The sequence below is a fragment of the Heloderma suspectum genome, chromosome 3 (assembly GCF_057233095.1).
Source record: "Heloderma suspectum isolate Gila_16-S chromosome 3, 16-S_ref, whole genome shotgun sequence".
NCBI classification, from domain to species: Eukaryota; Metazoa; Chordata; class Lepidosauria; order Squamata; family Helodermatidae; genus Heloderma; species Heloderma suspectum.
Window position 1 is genome coordinate 320,773,449 of NC_139460.1, and position 20,211 is coordinate 320,793,659.

At 62.1% G+C, this 20,211-nt stretch overlaps 13 non-coding genes across 13 annotated transcripts; all 13 read right to left on the reverse strand.

Moving 5' to 3' along the window:
* Positions 1-803: 803 nt before the first annotated feature.
* On the reverse strand, positions 804-922 carry LOC146351648 (5S ribosomal RNA). The gene has a single exon (XR_014789797.1). It is a non-coding gene; the product is annotated as a 5S ribosomal RNA (ribosomal RNA).
* A 943-nt stretch (positions 923-1,865) lies between these two features.
* LOC146351649 (5S ribosomal RNA) lies at positions 1,866-1,984 on the reverse strand. The gene has a single exon (XR_014789798.1). It is a non-coding gene; the product is annotated as a 5S ribosomal RNA (ribosomal RNA).
* Positions 1,985-3,672: 1,688 nt separating this feature from the next.
* LOC146351650 (5S ribosomal RNA) lies at positions 3,673-3,791 on the reverse strand. Its single transcript, XR_014789799.1, has one exon. It is a non-coding gene; the product is annotated as a 5S ribosomal RNA (ribosomal RNA).
* A 939-nt stretch (positions 3,792-4,730) lies between these two features.
* On the reverse strand, positions 4,731-4,849 carry LOC146351651 (5S ribosomal RNA). Its single transcript, XR_014789718.1, has one exon. It is a non-coding gene; the product is annotated as a 5S ribosomal RNA (ribosomal RNA).
* A 1,688-nt stretch (positions 4,850-6,537) lies between these two features.
* LOC146351652 (5S ribosomal RNA) lies at positions 6,538-6,656 on the reverse strand. Its single transcript, XR_014789800.1, has one exon. It is a non-coding gene; the product is annotated as a 5S ribosomal RNA (ribosomal RNA).
* A 1,688-nt stretch (positions 6,657-8,344) lies between these two features.
* LOC146351653 (5S ribosomal RNA) lies at positions 8,345-8,463 on the reverse strand. The gene has a single exon (XR_014789801.1). It is a non-coding gene; the product is annotated as a 5S ribosomal RNA (ribosomal RNA).
* A 1,687-nt stretch (positions 8,464-10,150) lies between these two features.
* Positions 10,151-10,269, reverse strand: LOC146351654 (5S ribosomal RNA). The gene has a single exon (XR_014789762.1). It is a non-coding gene; the product is annotated as a 5S ribosomal RNA (ribosomal RNA).
* A 1,688-nt stretch (positions 10,270-11,957) lies between these two features.
* On the reverse strand, positions 11,958-12,076 carry LOC146351655 (5S ribosomal RNA). Its single transcript, XR_014789802.1, has one exon. It is a non-coding gene; the product is annotated as a 5S ribosomal RNA (ribosomal RNA).
* Positions 12,077-13,019: 943 nt separating this feature from the next.
* LOC146351656 (5S ribosomal RNA) lies at positions 13,020-13,138 on the reverse strand. Its single transcript, XR_014789803.1, has one exon. It is a non-coding gene; the product is annotated as a 5S ribosomal RNA (ribosomal RNA).
* A 1,687-nt stretch (positions 13,139-14,825) lies between these two features.
* Positions 14,826-14,944, reverse strand: LOC146351657 (5S ribosomal RNA). Its single transcript, XR_014789764.1, has one exon. It is a non-coding gene; the product is annotated as a 5S ribosomal RNA (ribosomal RNA).
* A 1,688-nt stretch (positions 14,945-16,632) lies between these two features.
* On the reverse strand, positions 16,633-16,751 carry LOC146351658 (5S ribosomal RNA). The gene has a single exon (XR_014789804.1). It is a non-coding gene; the product is annotated as a 5S ribosomal RNA (ribosomal RNA).
* A 943-nt stretch (positions 16,752-17,694) lies between these two features.
* LOC146351659 (5S ribosomal RNA) lies at positions 17,695-17,813 on the reverse strand. Its single transcript, XR_014789805.1, has one exon. It is a non-coding gene; the product is annotated as a 5S ribosomal RNA (ribosomal RNA).
* A 1,688-nt stretch (positions 17,814-19,501) lies between these two features.
* LOC146351660 (5S ribosomal RNA) lies at positions 19,502-19,620 on the reverse strand. The gene has a single exon (XR_014789807.1). It is a non-coding gene; the product is annotated as a 5S ribosomal RNA (ribosomal RNA).
* Positions 19,621-20,211: the final 591 nt, after the last annotated feature.

The window sequence follows — 20,211 nt, forward strand, 5'->3', positions numbered from 1 at the left end:
TCTGTCGCCTGCACCTTGGCTTCCCTGCCTTTCGCCCTTCTGAAAAGGCACTGAAACACCGCTGCTGCCCCGACACGCACTCCAGCGCTCCGTAGACGTCTCAAGCCTCCCTGGAGCCGCATCTCCACAAGGTTGCGCCGGGACGAGGGAACAGCAGGGTTGCCGCTAGAGGCAGCCCCGCCCCGCCACACCACTGGGATGAATGCCCGGAAGCCGTCACGGGGGAGGGGGGAACAGCCCCTCTCGCAGGCTGGGTAAGTCCACTGCATGTCCCCCATTCCGCCCCACCAGTGGGTTGCACTGGCCTAGTTTTCCAAAGGCTTGGAGGGAAAAGCCCCCCGCCCAAGCCCTCCTCTGCCCTGTGGTGGAGGAAGGCCATAGCCAGCGGGCCAGGAGCTTCAGGGGCAGCAAGAGTGTGCTGCAAAAGGGAAGCGGTGGCAGCAGCTGCGCTGGGGCTCAGGTTGGCTGAAGAGAGAAAAGGAAAAGGAAGCAGGAAGAGCCAAAGGAGGAAAAGCCTACATCACCCGGCGTTTCCGGGCGGTCTCCCACCCAAGTAGTATCCAGGCCTGACGAGCTCGGGCGCGTTCAGGGCAGTATGGCTGTAGAAGCTGCGCCGCTTTGCTGCCAGTGCGTTTAAGCAGAGACACAGCAACAAGGCACCGTCGGAGCAAAAGGCTGCGTTGAGCCAGTTTTCCCCTGACAAAATGCTGCGGTGAGCCAGTTTTCCTCCAGCAGCTGCGCTGGGGCACAGGCTGGCTGAAAAGAGGAAGGGAAAAGGGAGCGGGAAGAGCAAAAGGAGGAAAAGCCTACAGCACCCGGTATTCCCAGGCGGTCTCCCATCCAAGTACTAACCAGGCCTGACCCTGCTTAGCTTCCGAGATCAGACGAGATCGGGCGCGTTCAGGGTAGTATGGCCGTAGACGCTCTGCTGCCTTGCCACCACCGCCTTTAAGCAGGAGCCCCGCAGGAACACACCCGCAACGTCAAATGCAGCAGTGATCCAGTCTCCCCCTACCCTTCACGTCGCCTGCCTGCCTTGCTGCATTGGGCTCATTCTCCTGCTTCTGTCGCCTGCACCTTGGCTTCCCTGCCTTTCGCCCTTCTGAAAAGGCACTGAAACACCGCTGCTGCCCCGAGACGCGCTCCAGCGCTCCATAGGCGTCTCAAGTCTCCCTGGAGCTGCATCTCCACAAGGTTGCGCCGGGACGAGGGAACAGCAGGGTTGCCGCTAGAGGCAGCCCCGCCCCGCCACACCACCGGGATGAATGTCCGGAAGCCGTCACGGGGGAGGGGGGAACAGCCCCTCTCGCAGGCTGGCAAGTCCGCTGCATGTCCCCCATTCCGCCCCACCTGTGGGTTGCACTGGCCTAGTTTTCCAAAGGCTTGGAGGGAAAAGCCCCCCGCCCAAGCCCTCCTCTGCCCTGTGGTGGAGGAAGGCCATAGCCAGCGGGCCAGGAGCTTCAGGGGCAGCCAGAGTGTGCTGCAAAAGGGAAGCGGTGGCAGCAGCTGCGCTGGGGATCAGGTTGGCTGAAGAGAGAAAAGGAAAAGGAAGCAGGAAGAGCCAAAGGAGGAAAAGCCTACATCACCCGGCGTTTCCGGGCGGTCTCCCACCCAAGTAGTATCCAGGCCTGACGAGCTCGGGCGCGTTCAGGGCAGTATGGCTGTAGAAGCTGCGCCGCTTTGCTGCCAGTGCCTTTAAGCAGAGATACAGCAACAAGGCACCGTCGGAGCAAAAGGCTGCGTTGAGCCAGTTTTCCCCCGACAAAATGCTGCGGTGAGCCAGTTTTCCTCCAGCAGCTGCGCTGGGGCACAGGCTGGCTGAAAAGAGGAAGGGAAAAGGGAGCGGGAAGAGCAAAAGGAGGAAAAGCCTACAGCACCCGGTATTCCCAGGCGGTCTCCCATCCAAGTACTAACCAGGCCTGACCCTGCTTAGCTTCCGAGATCAGACGAGATCGGGCGCGTTCAGGGTAGTATGGCCGTAGACGCTCTGCTGCCTTGCCACCACCGCCTTTAAGCAGGAGCCCTGCAAGAACACACCCGCAACTTCCAATGCAGCAGCGAGGCAGTCTCCCTCTACCCCTCGCGTCGCCTGCCTCGCTGCGTGGGCCTCATTCTCCTGCTTCTGTCGCCTGCACCTTGGCTTCCCTGCCTTTCGCCCTTCTGAAAAGGCACTGAAACACCGCTGCTGCCCCGAGACGCGCTCCAGCGCTCCATAGGCGTCTCAAGTCTCCCTGGAGCTGCATCTCCACAAGCTTGTGCCGGGACGAGGGAACAGCAGGGTTGCCGCTAGAGGCAGCCCCGCCCCGCCACACCACCGGGATGAATGTCCGGAAGCCGTCACGGGGGAGGGGGGAACAGCCCCTCTCGCAGGCTGGGCAAGGCCGCTGCATGTCCCCCATTCCGCCCCACATGTGGGTTGCACTGGCCTAGTTTTCCAATGGCTTGGAGGGAAAAGCCCCCCCCCCAAGCCCTCCTCTGCCCTCTGGTGGAAGAAGGCCATAGCCAGCGGGCCAGGAGCTTCAGGGGCAGCCAGAGTGTGCTGCAAAAGGGAAGCGGCGGCAGCAGGTGTGCTGGGGCTCAGGCTGGCTGAAGAGAGGAAGGGAAAAGGAAGCAGGAAGAGCCAAAGGAGGAAAAGCCTACATCACCCGGCGCTTCCGGGCGGTCTCCCACCCAAGTAGTATCCAGGCCTGACGAGATCGGGCATGTTCAGGGTACTATGGCCGTAGGCGCTCTGCAGCCTTGCCACCACCACCTTAAAGCAGGAGCCCCGCAGGAACACACCCGCAACGTCAAATGCAGCAGTGATCCAGTCTCCCCCTACCCTTCGCGTCGCCTGCCTGCCTTGCTGCATTGGGCTCATTCTCCTGCTTCTGTCGCCTGCACCTTGGCTTCCCTGCCTTTCGCCCTTCTGAAAAGGCACTGAAACACCGCTGCTGCCCCGACACGCACTCCAGCGCTCCATAGGCGTCTCAAGTCTCCCTGGAGCTGCATCTCCACAAGGTTGCGCCGGGACGAGGGAACAGCAGGGTTGCCGCTAGAGGCAGCCCCGCCCCGCCACACCACCGGGATGAATGCCCGGAAGCCGTCACGGGGGAGGGGGGAACAGCCCCTCTCGCAGGCTGGGCAAGTCCGCTGCATGTCCCCCATTCCGCCCCACCTGTGGGTTGCACTGGCCTAGTTTTCCAAAGGCTTGGAGGGAAAAGCCCCCCGCCCAAGCCCTCCTCTGCCCTGTGGTGGAGGAAGGCCATAGCCAGCGGGCCAGGAGCTTCAGGGGCAGCAAGAGTGTGCTGCAAAAGGGAAGCGGTGGCAGCAGCTGCGCTGGGGATCAGGTTGGCTGAAGAGAGAAAAGGAAAAGGAAGCAGGAAGAGCCAAAGGAGGAAAAGCCTACATCACCCGGCGCTTCCGGGCGGTCTCCCACCCAAGTAGTATCCAGGCCTGACGAGCTCGGGCGCGTTCAGGGCAGTATGGCTGTAGAAGCTGCGCCACTTTGCTGCCAGTGCGTTTAAGCAGAGACACAGCAACAAGGCACCGTCGGAGCAAAAGGCTGTGTTGAGCCAGTTTTCCCCTGACAAAATGCTGCGGTGAGCCAGTTTTCCTCCAGCAGCTGCGCTGGGGCACAGGCTGGCTGAAAAGAGGAAGGGAAAAGGGAGCGGGAAGAGCCAAAGGAGGAAAAGCCTACAGCACCCGGTATTCCCAGGCGGTCTCCCATCCAAGTACTAACCAGGCCTGACCCTGCTTAGCTTCCGAGATCAGACGAGATCGGGCGCGTTCAGGGTAGTATGGCCGTAGACGCTCTGCTGCCTTGCCACCACCGCCTTTAAGCAGGAGCCCTGCAAGAACACACCCGCAACTTCTAATGCAGCAGCGAGGCAGTCTCCCTCTACCCCTCGCGTCGCCTGCCTCGCTGCGTGGGCCTCATTCTCCTGCTTCTGTCGCCTGCACCTTGGCTTCCCTGCCTTTCGCCCTTCTGAAAAGGCACTGAAACACCGCTGCTGCCCCGAGACGCGCTCCAGCGCTCCATAGGCGTCTCAAGTCTCCCTGGAGCTGCATCTCCACAAGGTTGCGCCGGGACGACGGAACAGCAGGGTTGCCGCTAGAGGCAGCCCCGCCCCGCCACACCACCGGGATGAATGTCCGGAAGCCGTCACGGGGGAGGGGGGAACAGCCCCTCTCGCAGGCTGGCAAGTCCGCTGCATGTCCCCCATTCCGCCCCATCTGTGGGTTGCACTGGCCTAGTTTTCCAAAGGCTTGGAGGGAAAAGCCCCCCGCCCAAGCCCTCCTCTGCCCTGTGGTGGAGGAAGGCCATAGCCAGCGGGCCAGGAGCTTCAGGGGCAGCCAGAGTGTGCTGCAAAAGGGAAGCGGTGGCAGCAGGTGTGCTGGGGCTCAGGCTGGCACAAGAGAGGAAGGGAAAAGGAAGCAGGAAGAGCCAAAGGAGGAAAAGCCTACATCACCCGGCATTTCCGGGCGGTCTCCCACCCAAGTAGTATCCAGGCCTGACGAGCTCGGGCGCGTTCAGGGCAGTATGGCTGTAGAAGCTGCGCCGCTTTGCTGCCAGTGCCTTTAAGCAGAGATACAGCAACAAGGCACCGTCGCAGCAAAAGGCTGCGTTGAGCCAGTTTTCCCCCGACAAAATGCTGCGGTGAGCCAGTTTTCCTCCAGCAGCTGCGCTGGGGCACAGGCTGGCTGAAAAGAGGAAGGGAAAAGGGAGCGGGAAGAGCCAAAGGAGGAAAAGCCTACAGCACCCGGTATTCCCAGGCGGTCTCCCATCCAAGTACTAACCAGGCCTGACCCTGCTTACCTTCCGAGATCAGACGAGATCGGGCGCGTTCAGGGTAGTATGGCCGTAGACGCTCTGGTGCCTTGCCACCACCGCCTTTAAGCAGGAGCCCTGCAAGAACACACCCGCAACTTCCAATGCAGCAGCGAGGCAGTATCCCTCTACCCCTCGCGTCGCCTGCCTCGCTGCGTGGGCCTCATTCTCCTGCTTCTGTCGCCTGCACCTTGGCTTCCCTGCCTTTCGCCCTTCTGAAAAGGCACTGAAACACCGCTGCTGCCCCGAGACGCGCTCCAGCGCTCCATAGGCGTCTCAAGTCTCCCTGGAGCTGCATCTCCACAAGCTTGTGCCGGGACGAGGGAACAGCAGGGTTGCCGCTAGAGGCAGCCCCGCCCCGCCACACCACCGGGATGAATGTCCGGAAGCCGTCACAGGGGAGGGGGGAACAGCCCCTCTCGCAGGCTGGGCAAGTCCGCTGCATGTCCCCCATTCCGCCCCACATGTGGGTTGCACTGGCCTAGTTTTCCAATGGCTTGGAGGGAAAAGCCCCCCCCCCAAGCCCTCTTCTGCCCTCTGGTGGAAGAAGGCCATAGCCAGCGGGCCAGGAGCTTCAGGGGCAGCCAGAGTGTGCTGCAAAAGGGAAGCGGCGGCAGCAGGTGTGCTGGGGCTCAGGCTGGCTGAAGAGAGGAAGGGAAAAGGAAGCAGGAAGAGCCAAAGGAGGAAAAGCCTACATCACCCGGCGCTTCCGGGCGGTCTCCCACCCAAGTAGTATCCAGGCCTGACGAGATCGGGCATGTTCAGGGTACTATGGCCGTAGGCGCTCTGCAGCCTTGCCACCACCACCTTAAAGCAGGAGCCCCGCAGGAACACACCCGCAACATCAAATGCAGCAGTGATCCAGTCTCCCCCTACCCTTCGCGTCGCCTGCCTGCCTTGCTGCATTGGGCTCATTCTCCTGCTTCTGTCGCCTGCACCTTGGCTTCCCTGCCTTTCGCCCTTCTGAAAAGGCACTGAAACACCGCTGCTGCCCCGACACGCACTCCAGCGCTCCATAGGCGTCTCAAGTCTCCCTGGAGCTGCATCTCCACAAGGTTGCGCCGGGACGAGGGAACAGCAGGGTTGCCGCTAGAGGCAGCCCCGCCCCGCCACACCACCGGGATGAATGCCCGGAAGCCGTCACGGGGGAGGGGGGAACAGCCCCTCTCGCAGGCTGGGCAAGTCCGCTGCATGTCCCCCATTCCGCCCCACCTGTGGGTTGCACTGGCCTAGTTTTCCAAAGGCTTGGAGGGAAAAGCCCCCCGCCCAAGCCCTCCTCTGCCCTGTGGTGGAGGAAGGCCATAGCCAGCGGGCCAGGAGCTTCAGGGGCAGCCAGAGTGTGCTGCAAAAGGGAAGCGGTGGCAGCAGCTGCGCTGGGGATCAGGTTGGCTGAAGAGAGAAAAGGAAAAGGAAGCAGGAAGAGCCAAAGGAGGAAAAGCCTACATCACCCGGCGTTTCCGGGCGGTCTCCCACCCAAGTAGTATCCAGGCCTGACGAGCTCGGGCGCGTTCAGGGCAGTATGGCTGTAGAAGCTGCGCCGCTTTGCTGCCAGTGCCTTTAAGCAGAGATACAGCAACAAGGCACCGTCGGAGCAAAAGGCTGCGTTGAGCCAGTTTTCCCCCGACAAAATGCTGCGGTGAGCCAGTTTTCCTCCAGCAGCTGCGCTGGGGCACAGGCTGGCTGAAAAGAGGAAGGGAAAAGGGAGCGGGAAGAGCAAAAGGAGGAAAAGCCTACAGCACCCGGTATTCCCAGGCGGTCTCCCATCCAAGTACTAACCAGGCCTGACCCTGCTTAGCTTCCGAGATCAGACGAGATCGGGCGCGTTCAGGGTAGTATGGCCGTAGACGCTCTGCTGCCTTGCCACCACCGCCTTTAAGCAGGAGCCCTGCAAGAACACACCCGCAACTTCCAATGCAGCAGCGAGGCAGTCTCCCTCTACCCCTCGCGTCGCCTGCCTCGCTGCGTGGGCCTCATTCTCCTGCTTCTGTCGCCTGCACCTTGGCTTCCCTGCCTTTCGCCCTTCTGAAAAGGCACTGAAACACCGCTGCTGCCCCGAGACGCGCTCCAGCGCTCCATAGGCGTCTCAAGTCTCCCTGGAGCTGCATCTCCACAAGCTTGTGCCGGGACGAGGGAACAGCAGGGTTGCCGCTAGAGGCAGCCCCGCCCCGCCACACCACCGGGATGAATGTCCGGAAGCCGTCACGGGGGAGGGGGGAACAGCCCCTCTCGCAGGCTGGGCAAGGCCGCTGCATGTCCCCCATTCCGCCCCACATGTGGGTTGCACTGGCCTAGTTTTCCAATGGCTTGGAGGGAAAAGCCCCCCCCCCAAGCCCTCCTCTGCCCTCTGGTGGAAGAAGGCCATAGCCAGCGGGCCAGGAGCTTCAGGGGCAGCCAGAGTGTGCTGCAAAAGGGAAGCGGCAGCAGCAGGTGTGCTGGGGCTCAGGCTGGCTGAAGAGAGGAAGGGAAAAGGAAGCAGGAAGAGCCAAAGGAGGAAAAGCCTACATCACCCGGCGCTTCCGGGCGGTCTCCCACCCAAGTAGTATCCAGGCCTGACGAGATCGGGCATGTTCAGGGTACTATGGCCGTAGGCGCTCTGCAGCCTTGCCACCACCACCTTAAAGCAGGAGCCCCGCAGGAACACACCCGCAACGTCAAATGCAGCAGTGATCCAGTCTCCCCCTACCCTTCGCGTCGCCTGCCTGCCTTGCTGCATTGGGCTCATTCTCCTGCTTCTGTCGCCTGCACCTTGGCTTCCCTGCCTTTCGCCCTTCTGAAAAGGCACTGAAACACCGCTGCTGCCCCGACACGCGCTCCAGCGCTCCATAGGCGTCTCAAGTCTCCCTGGAGCTGCATCTCCACAAGGTTGCGCCGGGACGAGGGAACAGCAGGGTTGCCGCTAGAGGCAGCCCCGCCCCGCCACACCACCGGGATGAATGCCCGGAAGCCGTCACGGGGGAGGGGGGAACAGCCCCTCTCGCAGGCTGGGCAAGTCCGCTGCATGTCCCCCATTCCGCCCCACCTGTGGGTTGCACTGGCCTAGTTTTCCAAAGGCTTGGAGGGAAAAGCCCCCCGCCCAAGCCCTCCTCTGCCCTGTGGTGGAGGAAGGCCATAGCCAGCGGGCCAGGAGCTTCAGGGGCAGCAAGAGTGTGCTGCAAAAGGGAAGCGGTGGCAGCAGCTGCGCTGGGGCTCAGGTTGGCTGAAGAGAGAAAAGGAAAAGGAAGCAGGAAGAGCCAAAGGAGGAAAAGCCTACATCACCCAGCGCTTCCGGGCGGTCTCCCACCCAAGTAGTATCCAGGCCTGACGAGCTCGGGCGCGTTCAGGGCAGTATGGCTGTAGAAGCTGCGCCACTTTGCTGCCAGTGCGTTTAAGCAGAGACACAGCAACAAGGCACCGTCGGAGCAAAAGGCTGTGTTGAGCCAGTTTTCCCCTGACAAAATGCTGCGGTGAGCCAGTTTTCCTCCAGCAGCTGCGCTGGGGCACAGGCTGGCTGAAAAGAGGAAGGGAAAAGGGAGCGGGAAGAGCCAAAGGAGGAAAAGCCTACAGCACCCGGTATTCCCAGGCGGTCTCCCATCCAAGTACTAACCAGGCCTGACCCTGCTTAGCTTCCGAGATCAGACGAGATCGGGCGCGTTCAGGGTAGTATGGCCGTAGACGCTCTGCTGCCTTGCCACCACCGCCTTTAAGCAGGAGCCCTGCAAGAACACACCCGCAACTTCTAATGCAGCAGCGAGGCAGTCTCCCTCTACCCCTCGCGTCGCCTGCCTCGCTGCGTGGGCCTCATTCTCCTGCTTCTGTCGCCTGCACCTTGGCTTCCCTGCCTTTCGCCCTTCTGAAAAGGCACTGAAACACCGCTGCTGCCCCGAGACGCGCTCCAGCGCTCCATAGGCGTCTCAAGTCTCCCTGGAGCTGCATCTCCACAAGCTTGCGCCGGGACGAGGGAACAGCAGGGTTGCCGCTAGAGGCAGCCCCGCCCCGCCACACCACCGGGATGAATGTCCGGAAGCCGTCACGGGGGAGGGGGGAACAGCCCCTCTCGCAGGCTGGGCAAGGCCGCTGCATGTCCCCCATTCCGCCCCACATGTGGGTTGCACTGGCCTAGTTTTCCAATGGCTTGGAGGGAAAAGCCCCCCCCCCAAGCCCTCCTCTGCCCTCTGGTGGAAGAAGGCCATAGCCAGCGGGCCAGGAGCTTCAGGGGCAGCCAGAGTGTGCTGCAAAAGGGAAGCGGCGGCAGCAGGTGTGCTGGGGCTCAGGCTGGCTGAAGAGAGGAAGGGAAAAGGAAGCAGGAAGAGCCAAAGGAGGAAAAGCCTACATCACCCGGCGCTTCCGGGCGGTCTCCCACCCAAGTAGTATCCAGGCCTGACGAGATCGGGCATATTCAGGGTACTATGGCCGTAGGCGCTCTGCAGCCTTGCCACCACCACCTTAAAGCAGGAGCCCCGCAGGAACACACCCGCAACGTCAAATGCAGCAGTGATCCAGTCTCCCCCTACCCTTCGCGTCGCCTGCCTGCCTTGCTGCATTGGGCTCATTCTCCTGCTTCTGTCGCCTGCACCTTGGCTTCCCTGCCTTTCGCCCTTCTGAAAAGGCACTGAAACACCGCTGCTGCCCCGAGACGCACTCCAGCGCACCATAGGCGTCTCAAGTCTCCCTGGAGCTGCATCTCCACAAGGTTGCGCCGGGACGACGGAACAGCAGGGTTGCCGCTAGAGGCAGCCCCGCCCCGCCACACCACCGGGATGAATGTCCGGAAGCCGTCACGGGGGAGGGGGGAACAGCCCCTCTCGCAGGCTGGCAAGTCCGCTGCATGTCCCCCATTCCGCCCCATCTGTGGGTTGCACTGGCCTAGTTTTCCAAAGGCTTGGAGGGAAAAGCCCCCCGCCCAAGCCCTCCTCTGCCCTGTGGTGGAGGAAGGCCATAGCCAGCGGGCCAGGAGCTTCAGGGGCAGCCAGAGTGTGCTGCAAAAGGGAAGCGGTGGCAGCAGGTGTGCTGGGGCTCAGGCTGGCACAAGAGAGGAAGGGAAAAGGAAGCAGGAAGAGCCAAAGGAGGAAAAGCCTACATCACCCGGCATTTCCGGGCGGTCTCCCACCCAAGTAGTATCCAGGCCTGACGAGCTCGGGCGCGTTCAGGGCAGGATGGCTGTAGAAGCTGCGCCGCTTTGCTGCCAGTGCCTTTAAGCAGAGATACAGCAACAAGGCACCGTCGCAGCAAAAGGCTGCGTTGAGCCAGTTTTCCCCCGACAAAATGCTGCGGTGAGCCAGTTTTCCTCCAGCAGCTGCGCTGGGGCACAGGCTGGCTGAAAAGAGGAAGGGAAAAGGGAGCGGGAAGAGCAAAAGGAGGAAAAGCCTACAGCACCCGGTATTCCCAGGCGGTCTCCCATCCAAGTACTAACCAGGCCTGATCCTGCTTACCTTCCGAGATCAGACGAGATCGGGCGCGTTCAGGGTAGTATGGCCGTAGACGCTCTGGTGCCTTGCCACCACCGCCTTTAAGCAGGAGCCCTGCAAGAACACACCCGCAACTTCCAATGCAGCAGCGAGGCAGTCTCCCTCTACCCCTCGCGTCGCCTGCCTCGCTGCATGGGCCTCATTCTCCTGCTTCTGTCGCCTGCACCTTGGCTTCCCTGCCTTTCGCCCTTCTGAAAAGGCACTGAAACACCGCTGCTGCCCCGAGACGCACTCCAGCGCACCATAGGCGTCTCAAGTCTCCCTGGAGCTGCATCTCCACAAGGTTGCGCCGGGACGACGGAACAGCAGGGTTGCCGCTAGAGGCAGCCCCGCCCCGCCACACCACCGGGATGAATGTCCGGAAGCCGTCACGGGGGAGGGGGGAACAGCCCCTCTCGCAGGCTGGGCAAGGCCGCTGCATGTCCCCCATTCCGCCCCACCTGTGGGTTGCACTGGCCTAGTTTTCCAAAGGCTTGGAGGGAAAAGCCCCCCGCCCAAGCCCTCCTCTGCCCTCTGGTGGAAGAAGGCCATAGCCAGCGGGCCAGGAGCTTCAGGGGCAGCCAGAGTGTGCTGCAAAAGGGAAGCGGCGGCAGCAGGTGTGCTGGGGCTCAGGCTGGCTGAAGAGAGGAAGGGAAAAGGAAGCAGGAAGAGCCAAAGGAGGAAAAGCCTACATCACCCGGCGCTTCCGGGCGGTCTCCCACCCAAGTAGTATCCAGGCCTGACGAGATTGGGCATGTTCAGGGTACTATGGCCGTAGGCGCTCTGCAGCCTTGCCACCACCACCTTAAAGCAGGAGCCCCGCAGGAACACACCCGCAACATCAAATGCAGCAGTGATCCAGTCTCCCCCTACCCTTCGCGTCGCCTGCCTGCCTTGCTGCATTGGGCTCATTCTCCTGCTTCTGTCGCCTGCACCTTGGCTTCCCTGCCTTTCGCCCTTCTGAAAAGGCACTGAAACACCGCTGCTGCCCCGACACGCACTCCAGCGCTCCGTAGACGTCTCAAGCCTCCCTGGAGCCGCATCTCCACAAGGTTGCGCCGGGACGAGGGAACAGCAGGGTTGCCGCTAGAGGCAGCCCCGCCCCGCCACACCACTGGGATGAATGCCCGGAAGCCGTCACGGGGGAGGGGGGAACAGCCCCTCTCGCAGGCTGGGTAAGTCCACTGCATGTCCCCCATTCCGCCCCACCAGTGGGTTGCACTGGCCTAGTTTTCCAAAGGCTTGGAGGGAAAAGCCCCCCGCCCAAGCCCTCCTCTGCCCTGTGGTGGAGGAAGGCCATAGCCAGCGGGCCAGGAGCTTCAGGGGCAGCAAGAGTGTGCTGCAAAAGGGAAGCGGTGGCAGCAGCTGCGCTGGGGCTCAGGTTGGCTGAAGAGAGAAAAGGAAAAGGAAGCAGGAAGAGCCAAAGGAGGAAAAGCCTACATCACCCGGCGTTTCCGGGCGGTCTCCCACCCAAGTAGTATCCAGGCCTGACGAGCTCGGGCGCGTTCAGGGCAGTATGGCTGTAGAAGCTGCGCCGCTTTGCTGCCAGTGCGTTTAAGCAGAGACACAGCAACAAGGCACCGTCGGAGCAAAAGGCTGCGTTGAGCCAGTTTTCCCCTGACAAAATGCTGCGGTGAGCCAGTTTTCCTCCAGCAGCTGCGCTGGGGCACAGGCTGGCTGAAAAGAGGAAGGGAAAAGGGAGCGGGAAGAGCAAAAGGAGGAAAAGCCTACAGCACCCGGTATTCCCAGGCGGTCTCCCATCCAAGTACTAACCAGGCCTGACCCTGCTTAGCTTCCGAGATCAGACGAGATCGGGCGCGTTCAGGGTAGTATGGCCGTAGACGCTCTGCTGCCTTGCCACCACCGCCTTTAAGCAGGAGCCCCGCAGGAACACACCCGCAACGTCAAATGCAGCAGTGATCCAGTCTCCCCCTACCCTTCACGTCGCCTGCCTGCCTTGCTGCATTGGGCTCATTCTCCTGCTTCTGTCGCCTGCACCTTGGCTTCCCTGCCTTTCGCCCTTCTGAAAAGGCACTGAAACACCGCTGCTGCCCCGAGACGCACTCCAGCGCTCCATAGGCGTCTCAAGCCTCCCTGGAGCTGCATCTCCACAAGGTTGCGCCGGGACGAGGGAACAGCAGGGTTGCCGCTAGAGGCAGCCCCGCCCCGCCACACCACCGGGATGAATGTCCGGAAGCCGTCACGGGGGAGGGGGGAACAGCCCCTCTCGCAGGCTGGCAAGTCCGCTGCATGTCCCCCATTCCGCCCCACCTGTGGGTTGCACTGGCCTAGTTTTCCAAAGGCTTGGAGGGAAAAGCCCCCCGCCCAAGCCCTCCTCTGCCCTGTGGTGGAGGAAGGCCATAGCCAGCGGGCCAGGAGCTTCAGGGGCAGCCAGAGTGTGCTGCAAAAGGGAAGCGGTGGCAGCAGGTGTGCTGGGGCTCAGGCTGGCACAAGAGAGGAAGGGAAAAGGAAGCAGGAAGAGCCAAAGGAGGAAAAGCCTACATCACCCGGCATTTCCGGGCGGTCTCCCACCCAAGTAGTATCCAGGCCTGACGAGCTCGGGCGCGTTCAGGGCAGTATGGCTGTAGAAGCTGCGCCGCTTTGCTGCCAGTGCCTTTAAGCAGAGATACAGCAACAAGGCACCGTCGGAGCAAAAGGCTGCGTTGAGCCAGTTTTCCCCCGACAAAATGCTGCGGTGAGCCAGTTTTCCTCCAGCAGCTGCGCTGGGGCACAGGCTGGCTGAAAAGAGGAAGGGAAAAGGCAGCGGGAAGAGCAAAAGGAGGAAAAGCCTACAGCACCCGGTATTCCCAGGCGGTCTCCCATCCAAGTACTAACCAGGCCTGACCCTGCTTAGCTTCCGAGATCAGACGAGATCGGGCGCGTTCAGGGTAGTATGGCCGTAGACGCTCTGCTGCCTTGCCACCACCGCCTTTAAGCAGGAGCCCCGCAGGAACACACCCGCAACTTCCAATGCAGCAGCGAGGCAGTCTCCCTCTACCCCTCGCGTCGCCTGCCTCGCTGCGTGGGCCTCATTCTCCTGCTTCTGTCGCCTGCACCTTGGCTTCCCTGCCTTTCGCCCTTCTGAAAAGGCACTGAAACACCGCTGCTGCCCCGAGACGCGCTCCAGCGCTCCATAGGCGTCTCAAGTCTCCCTGGAGCTGCATCTCCACAAGCTTGCGCCGGGACGAGGGAACAGCAGGGTTGCCGCTAGAGGCAGCCCCGCCCCGCCACACCACCGGGATGAATGTCCGGAAGCCGTCACGGGGGAGGGGGGAACAGCCCCTCTCGCAGGCTGGGCAAGGCCGCTGCATGTCCCCCATTCCGCCCCACATGTGGGTTGCACTGGCCTAGTTTTCCAATGGCTTGGAGGGAAAAGCCCCCCCCCCAAGCCCTCCTCTGCCCTCTGGTGGAAGAAGGCCATAGCCAGCGGGCCAGGAGCTTCAGGGGCAGCCAGAGTGTGCTGCAAAAGGGAAGCGGCGGCAGCAGGTGTGCTGGGGCTCAGGCTGGCTGAAGAGAGGAAGGGAAAAGGAAGCAGGAAGAGCCAAAGGAGGAAAAGCCTACATCACCCGGCGCTTCCGGGCGGTCTCCCACCCAAGTAGTATCCAGGCCTGACGAGATCGGGCATGTTCAGGGTACTATGGCCGTAGGCGCTCTGCAGCCTTGCCACCACCACCTTAAAGCAGGAGCCCCGCAGGAACACACCCGCAACGTCAAATGCAGCAGTGATCCAGTCTCCTCCTACCCTTCGCGTCGCCTGCCTGCCTTGCTGCATTGGGCTCATTCTCCTGCTTCTGTCGCCTGCACCTTGGCTTCCCTGCCTTTCGCCCTTCTGAAAAGGCACTGAAACACCGCTGCTGCCCCGACACGCACTCCAGCGCTCCATAGGCGTCTCAAGTCTCCCTGGAGCTGCATCTCCACAAGGTTGCGCCGGGACGACGGAACAGCAGGGTTGCCGCTAGAGGCAGCCCCGCCCCGCCACACCACCGGGATGAATGTCCGGAAGCCGTCACGGGGGAGGGGGGAACAGCCCCTCTCGCAGGCTGGCAAGTCCGCTGCATGTCCCCCATTCCGCCCCATCTGTGGGTTGCACTGGCCTAGTTTTCCAAAGGCTTGGAGGGAAAAGCCCCCCGCCCAAGCCCTCCTCTGCCCTGTGGTGGAGGAAGGCCATAGCCAGCGGGCCAGGAGCTTCAGGGGCAGCCAGAGTGTGCTGCAAAAGGGAAGCGGTGGCAGCAGCTGCGCTGGGGCTCAGGTTGGCTGAAGAGAGAAAAGGAAAAGGAAGCAGGAAGAGCCAAAGGAGGAAAAGCCTACATCACCCGGCGTTTCCGGGCGGTCTCCCACCCAAGTAGTATCCAGGCCTGACGAGCTCGGGCGCGTTCAGGGCAGTATGGCTGTAGAAGCTGCGCCGCTTTGCTGCCAGTGCCTTTAAGCAGAGATACAGCAACAAGGCACCGTCGCAGCAAAAGGCTGCGTTGAGCCAGTTTTCCCCCGACAAAATGCTGCGGTGAGCCAGTTTTCCTCCAGCAGCTGCGCTGGGGCACAGGCTGGCTGAAAAGAGGAAGGGAAAAGGGAGCGGGAAGAGCAAAAGGAGGAAAAGCCTACAGCACCCGGTATTCCCAGGCGGTCTCCCATCCAAGTACTAACCAGGCCTGATCCTGCTTACCTTCCGAGATCAGACGAGATCGGGCGCGTTCAGGGTAGTATGGCCGTAGACGCTCTGGTGCCTTGCCACCACCGCCTTTAAGCAGGAGCCCTGCAAGAACACACCCGCAACTTCCAATGCAGCAGCGAGGCAGTCTCCCTCTACCCCTCGCGTCGCCTGCCTCGCTGCATGGGCCTCATTCTCCTGCTTCTGTCGCCTGCACCTTGGCTTCCCTGCCTTTCGCCCTTCTGAAAAGGCACTGAAACACCGCTGCTGCCCCGAGACGCACTCCAGCGCACCATAGGCGTCTCAAGTCTCCCTGGAGCTGCATCTCCACAAGGTTGCGCCGGGACGACGGAACAGCAGGGTTGCCGCTAGAGGCAGCCCCGCCCCGCCACACCACCGGGATGAATGTCCGGAAGCCGTCACGGGGGAGGGGGGAACAGCCCCTCTCGCAGGCTGGGCAAGGCCGCTGCATGTCCCCCATTCCGCCCCACCTGTGGGTTGCACTGGCCTAGTTTTCCAAAGGCTTGGAGGGAAAAGCCCCCCGCCCAAGCCCTCCTCTGCCCTCTGGTGGAAGAAGGCCATAGCCAGCGGGCCAGGAGCTTCAGGGGCAGCCAGAGTGTGCTGCAAAAGGGAAGCGGCGGCAGCAGGTGTGCTGGGGCTCAGGCTGGCTGAAGAGAGGAAGGGAAAAGGAAGCAGGAAGAGCCAAAGGAGGAAAAGCCTACATCACCCGGCGCTTCCGGGCGGTCTCCCACCCAAGTAGTATCCAGGCCTGACGAGATTGGGCATGTTCAGGGTACTATGGCCGTAGGCGCTCTGCAGCCTTGCCACCACCACCTTAAAGCAGGAGCCCCGCAGGAACACACCCGCAACATCAAATGCAGCAGTGATCCAGTCTCCCCCTACCCTTCGCGTCGCCTGCCTGCCTTGCTGCATTGGGCTCATTCTCCTGCTTCTGTCGCCTGCACCTTGGCTTCCCTGCCTTTCGCCCTTCTGAAAAGGCACTGAAACACCGCTGCTGCCCCGACACGCACTCCAGCGCTCCGTAGACGTCTCAAGCCTCCCTGGAGCCGCATCTCCACAAGGTTGCGCCGGGACGAGGGAACAGCAGGGTTGCCACTAGAGGCAGCCCCGCCCCGCCACACCACTGGGATGAATGCCCGGAAGCCGTCACGGGGGAGGGGGGAACAGCCCCTCTCGCAGGCTGGGTAAGTCCACTGCATGTCCCCCATTCCGCCCCACCAGTGGGTTGCACTGGCCTAGTTTTCCAAAGGCTTGGAGGGAAAAGCCCCCCGCCCAAGCCCTCCTCTGCCCTGTGGTGGAGGAAGGCCATAGCCAGCGGGCCAGGAGCTTCAGGGGCAGCAAGAGTGTGCTGCAAAAGGGAAGCGGTGGCAGCAGCTGCGCTGGGGCTCAGGTTGGCTGAAGAGAGAAAAGGAAAAGGAAGCAGGAAGAGCCAAAGGAGGAAAAGCCTACATCACCCGGCGTTTCCGGGCGGTCTCCCACCCAAGTAGTATCCAGGCCTGACGAGCTCGGGCGCGTTCAGGGCAGTATGGCTGTAGAAGCTGCGCCGCTTTGCTGCCAGTGCGTTTAAGCAGAGACACAGCAACAAGGCACCGTCGGAGCAAAAGGCTGCGTTGAGCCAGTTTTCCCCTGACAAAATGCTGCGGTGAGCCAGTTTTCCTCCAGCAGCTGCGCTGGGGCACAGGCTGGCTGAAAAGAGGAAGGGAAAAGGGAGCGGGAAGAGCAAAAGGAGGAAAAGCCTACAGCACCCGGTATTCCCAGGCGGTCTCCCATCCAAGTACTAACCAGGCCTGACCCTGCTTAGCTTCCGAGATCAGACGAGATCGGGCGCGTTCAGGGTAGTATGGCCGTAGACGCTCTGCTGCCTTGCCACCACCGCCTTTAAGCAGGAGCCCCGCAGGAACACACCCGCAACGTCAAATGCAGCAGTGATCCAGTCTCCCCCTACCCTTCACGTCGCCTGCCTGCCTTGCTGCATTGGGCTCATTCTCCTGCTTCTGTCGCCTGCACCTTGGCTTCCCTGCCTTTCGCCCTTCTGAAAAGGCACTGAAACACCGCTGCTGCCCCGACACGCACTCCAGCGCTCCATAGGCGTCTCAAGCCTCCCTGGAGCTGCATCTCCACAAGGTTGCGCCGGGACGAGGGAACAGCAGGGTTGCCGCTAGAGGCAGCCCCGCCCCGCCACACCACCGGGATGAATGTCCGGAAGCCGTCACGGGGGAGGGGGGAACAGCCCCTCTCGCAGGCTGGCAAGTCCGCTGCATGTCCCCCATTCCGCCCCACCTGTGGGTTGCACTGGCCTAGTTTTCCAAAGGCTTGGAGGGAAAAGCCCCCCGCCCAAGCCCTCCTCTGCCCTGTGGTGGAGGAAGGCCATAGCCAGCGGGCCAGGAGCTTCAGGGGCAGCCAGAGTGTGCTGCAAAAGGGAAGCGGTGGCAGCAGGTGTGCTGGGGCTCAGGCTGGCACAAGAGAGGAAGGGAAAAGGAAGCAGGAAGAGCCAAAGGAGGAAAAGCCTACATCACCCGGCATTTCCGGGCGGTCTCCCACCCAAGTAGTATCCAGGCCTGACGAGCTCGGGCGCGTTCAGGGCAGTATGGCTGTAGAAGCTGCGCCGCTTTGCTGCCAGTGCCTTTAAGCAGAGATACAGCAACAAGGCACCGTCGGAGCAAAAGGCTGCGTTGAGCCAGTTTTCCCCCGACAAAATGCTGCGGTGAGCCAGTTTTCCTCCAGCAGCTGCGCTGGGGCACAGGCTGGCTGAAAAGAGGAAGGGAAAAGGGAGCGGGAAGAGCAAAAGGAGGAAAAGCCTACAGCACCCGGTATTCCCAGGCGGTCTCCCATCCAAGTACTAACCAGGCCTGACCCTGCTTAGCTTCCGAGATCAGACGAGATCGGGCGCGTTCAGGGTAGTATGGCCGTAGACGCTCTGCTGCCTTGCCACCACCGCCTTTAAGCAGGAGCCCTGCAAGAACACACCCGCAACTTCCAATGCAGCAGCGAGGCAGTCTCCCTCTACCCCTCGCGTCGCCTGCCTCGCTGCGTGGGCCTCATTCTCCTGCTTCTGTCGCCTGCACCTTGGCTTCCCTGCCTTTCGCCCTTCTGAAAAGGCACTGAAACACCGCTGCTGCCCCGAGACGCGCTCCAGCGCTCCATAGGCGTCTCAAGTCTCCCTGGAGCTGCATCTCCACAAGCTTGTGCCGGGACGAGGGAACAGCAGGGTTGCCGCTAGAGGCAGCCCCGCCCCGCCACACCACCGGGATGAATGTCCGGAAGCCGTCACGGGGGAGGGGGGAACAGCCCCTCTCGCAGGCTGGGCAAGGCCGCTGCATGTCCCCCATTCCGCCCCACATGTGGGTTGCACTGGCCTAGTTTTCCAATGGCTTGGAGGGAAAAGCCCCCCCCCCAAGCCCTCCTCTGCCCTCTGGTGGAAGAAGGCCATAGCCAGCGGGCCAGGAGCTTCAGGGGCAGCCAGAGTGTGCTGCAAAAGGGAAGCGGCGGCAGCAGGTGTGCTGGGGCTCAGGCTGGCTGAAGAGAGGAAGGGAAAAGGAAGCAGGAAGAGCCAAAGGAGGAAAAGCCTACATCACCCGGCGCTTCCGGGCGGTCTCCCACCCAAGTAGTATCCAGGCCTGACGAGATCGGGCATGTTCAGGGTACTATGGCCGTAGGCGCTCTGCAGCCTTGCCACCACCACCTTAAAGCAGGAGCCCCGCAGGAACACACCCGCAACGTCAAATGCAGCAGTGATCCAGTCTCCCCCTACCCTTCGCGTCGCCTGCCTGCCTTGCTGCATTGGGCTCATTCTCCTGCTTCTGTCGCCTGCACCTTGGCTTCCCTGCCTTTCGCCCTTCTGAAAAGGCACTGAAACACCGCTGCTGCCCCGACACGCACTCCAGCGCTCCATAGGCGTCTCAAGTCTCCCTGGAGCTGCATCTCCACAAGGTTGCGCCGGGACGAGGGAACAGCAGGGTTGCCGCTAGAGGCAGCCCCGCCCCGCCACACCACCGGGATGAATGCCCGGAAGCCGTCACGGGGGAGGGGGGAACAGCCCCTCTCGCAGGCTGGGCAAGTCCGCTGCATGTCCCCCATTCCGCCCCACCTGTGGGTTGCACTGGCCTAGTTTTCCAAAGGCTTGGAGGGAAAAGCCCCCCGCCCAAGCCCTCCTCTGCCCTGTGGTGGAGGAAGGCCATAGCCAGCGGGCCAGGAGCTTCAGGGGCAGCAAGAGTGTGCTGCAAAAGGGAAGCGGTGGCAGCAGCTGCGCTGGGGCTCAGGTTGGCTGAAGAGAGAAAAGGAAAAGGAAGCAGGAAGAGCCAAAGGAGGAAAAGCCTACATCACCCGGCGCTTCCGGGCGGTCTCCCACCCAAGTAGTATCCAGGCCTGACGAGCTCGGGCGCGTTCAGGGCAGTATGGCTGTAGAAGCTGCGCCACTTTGCTGCCAGTGCGTTTAAGCAGAGACACAGCAACAAGGCACCGTCGGAGCAAAAGGCTGTGTTGAGCCAGTTTTCCCCTGACAAAATGCTGCGGTGAGCCAGTTTTCCTCCAGCAGCTGCGCTGGGGCACAGGCTGGCTGAAAAGAGGAAGGGAAAAGGCAGCGGGAAGAGCAAAAGGAGGAAAAGCCTACAGCACCCGGTATTCCCAGGCGGTCTCCCATCCAAGTACTAACCAGGCCTGACCCTGCTTAGCTTCCGAGATCAGACGAGATCGGGCGCGTTCAGGGTAGTATGGCCGTAGACGCTCTGCTGCCTTGCCACCACCGCCTTTAAGCAGGAGCCCCGCAGGAACACACCCGCAACTTCCAATGCAGCAGCGAGGCAGTCTCCCTCTACCCCTCGCGTCGCCTGCCTCGCTGCGTGGGCCTCATTCTCCTGCTTCTGTCGCCTGCACCTTGGCTTCCCTGCCTTTCGCCCTTCTGAAAAGGCACTGAAACACCGCTGCTGCCCCGAGACGCGCTCCAGCGCTCCATAGGCGTCTCAAGTCTCCCTGGAGCTGCATCTCCACAAGCTTGCGCCGGGACGAGGGAACAGCAGGGTTGCCGCTAGAGGCAGCCCCGCCCCGCCACACCACCGGGATGAATGTCCGGAAGCCGTCACGGGGGAGGGGGGAACAGCCCCTCTCGCAGGCTGGGCAAGGCCGCTGCATGTCCCCCATTCCGCCCCACATGTGGGTTGCACTGGCCTAGTTTTCCAATGGCTTGGAGGGAAAAGCCCCCCCCCCAAGCCCTCCTCTGCCCTCTGGTGGAAGAAGGCCATAGCCAGCGGGCCAGGAGCTTCAGGGGCAGCCAGAGTGTGCTGCAAAAGGGAAGCGGCGGCAGCAGGTGTGCTGGG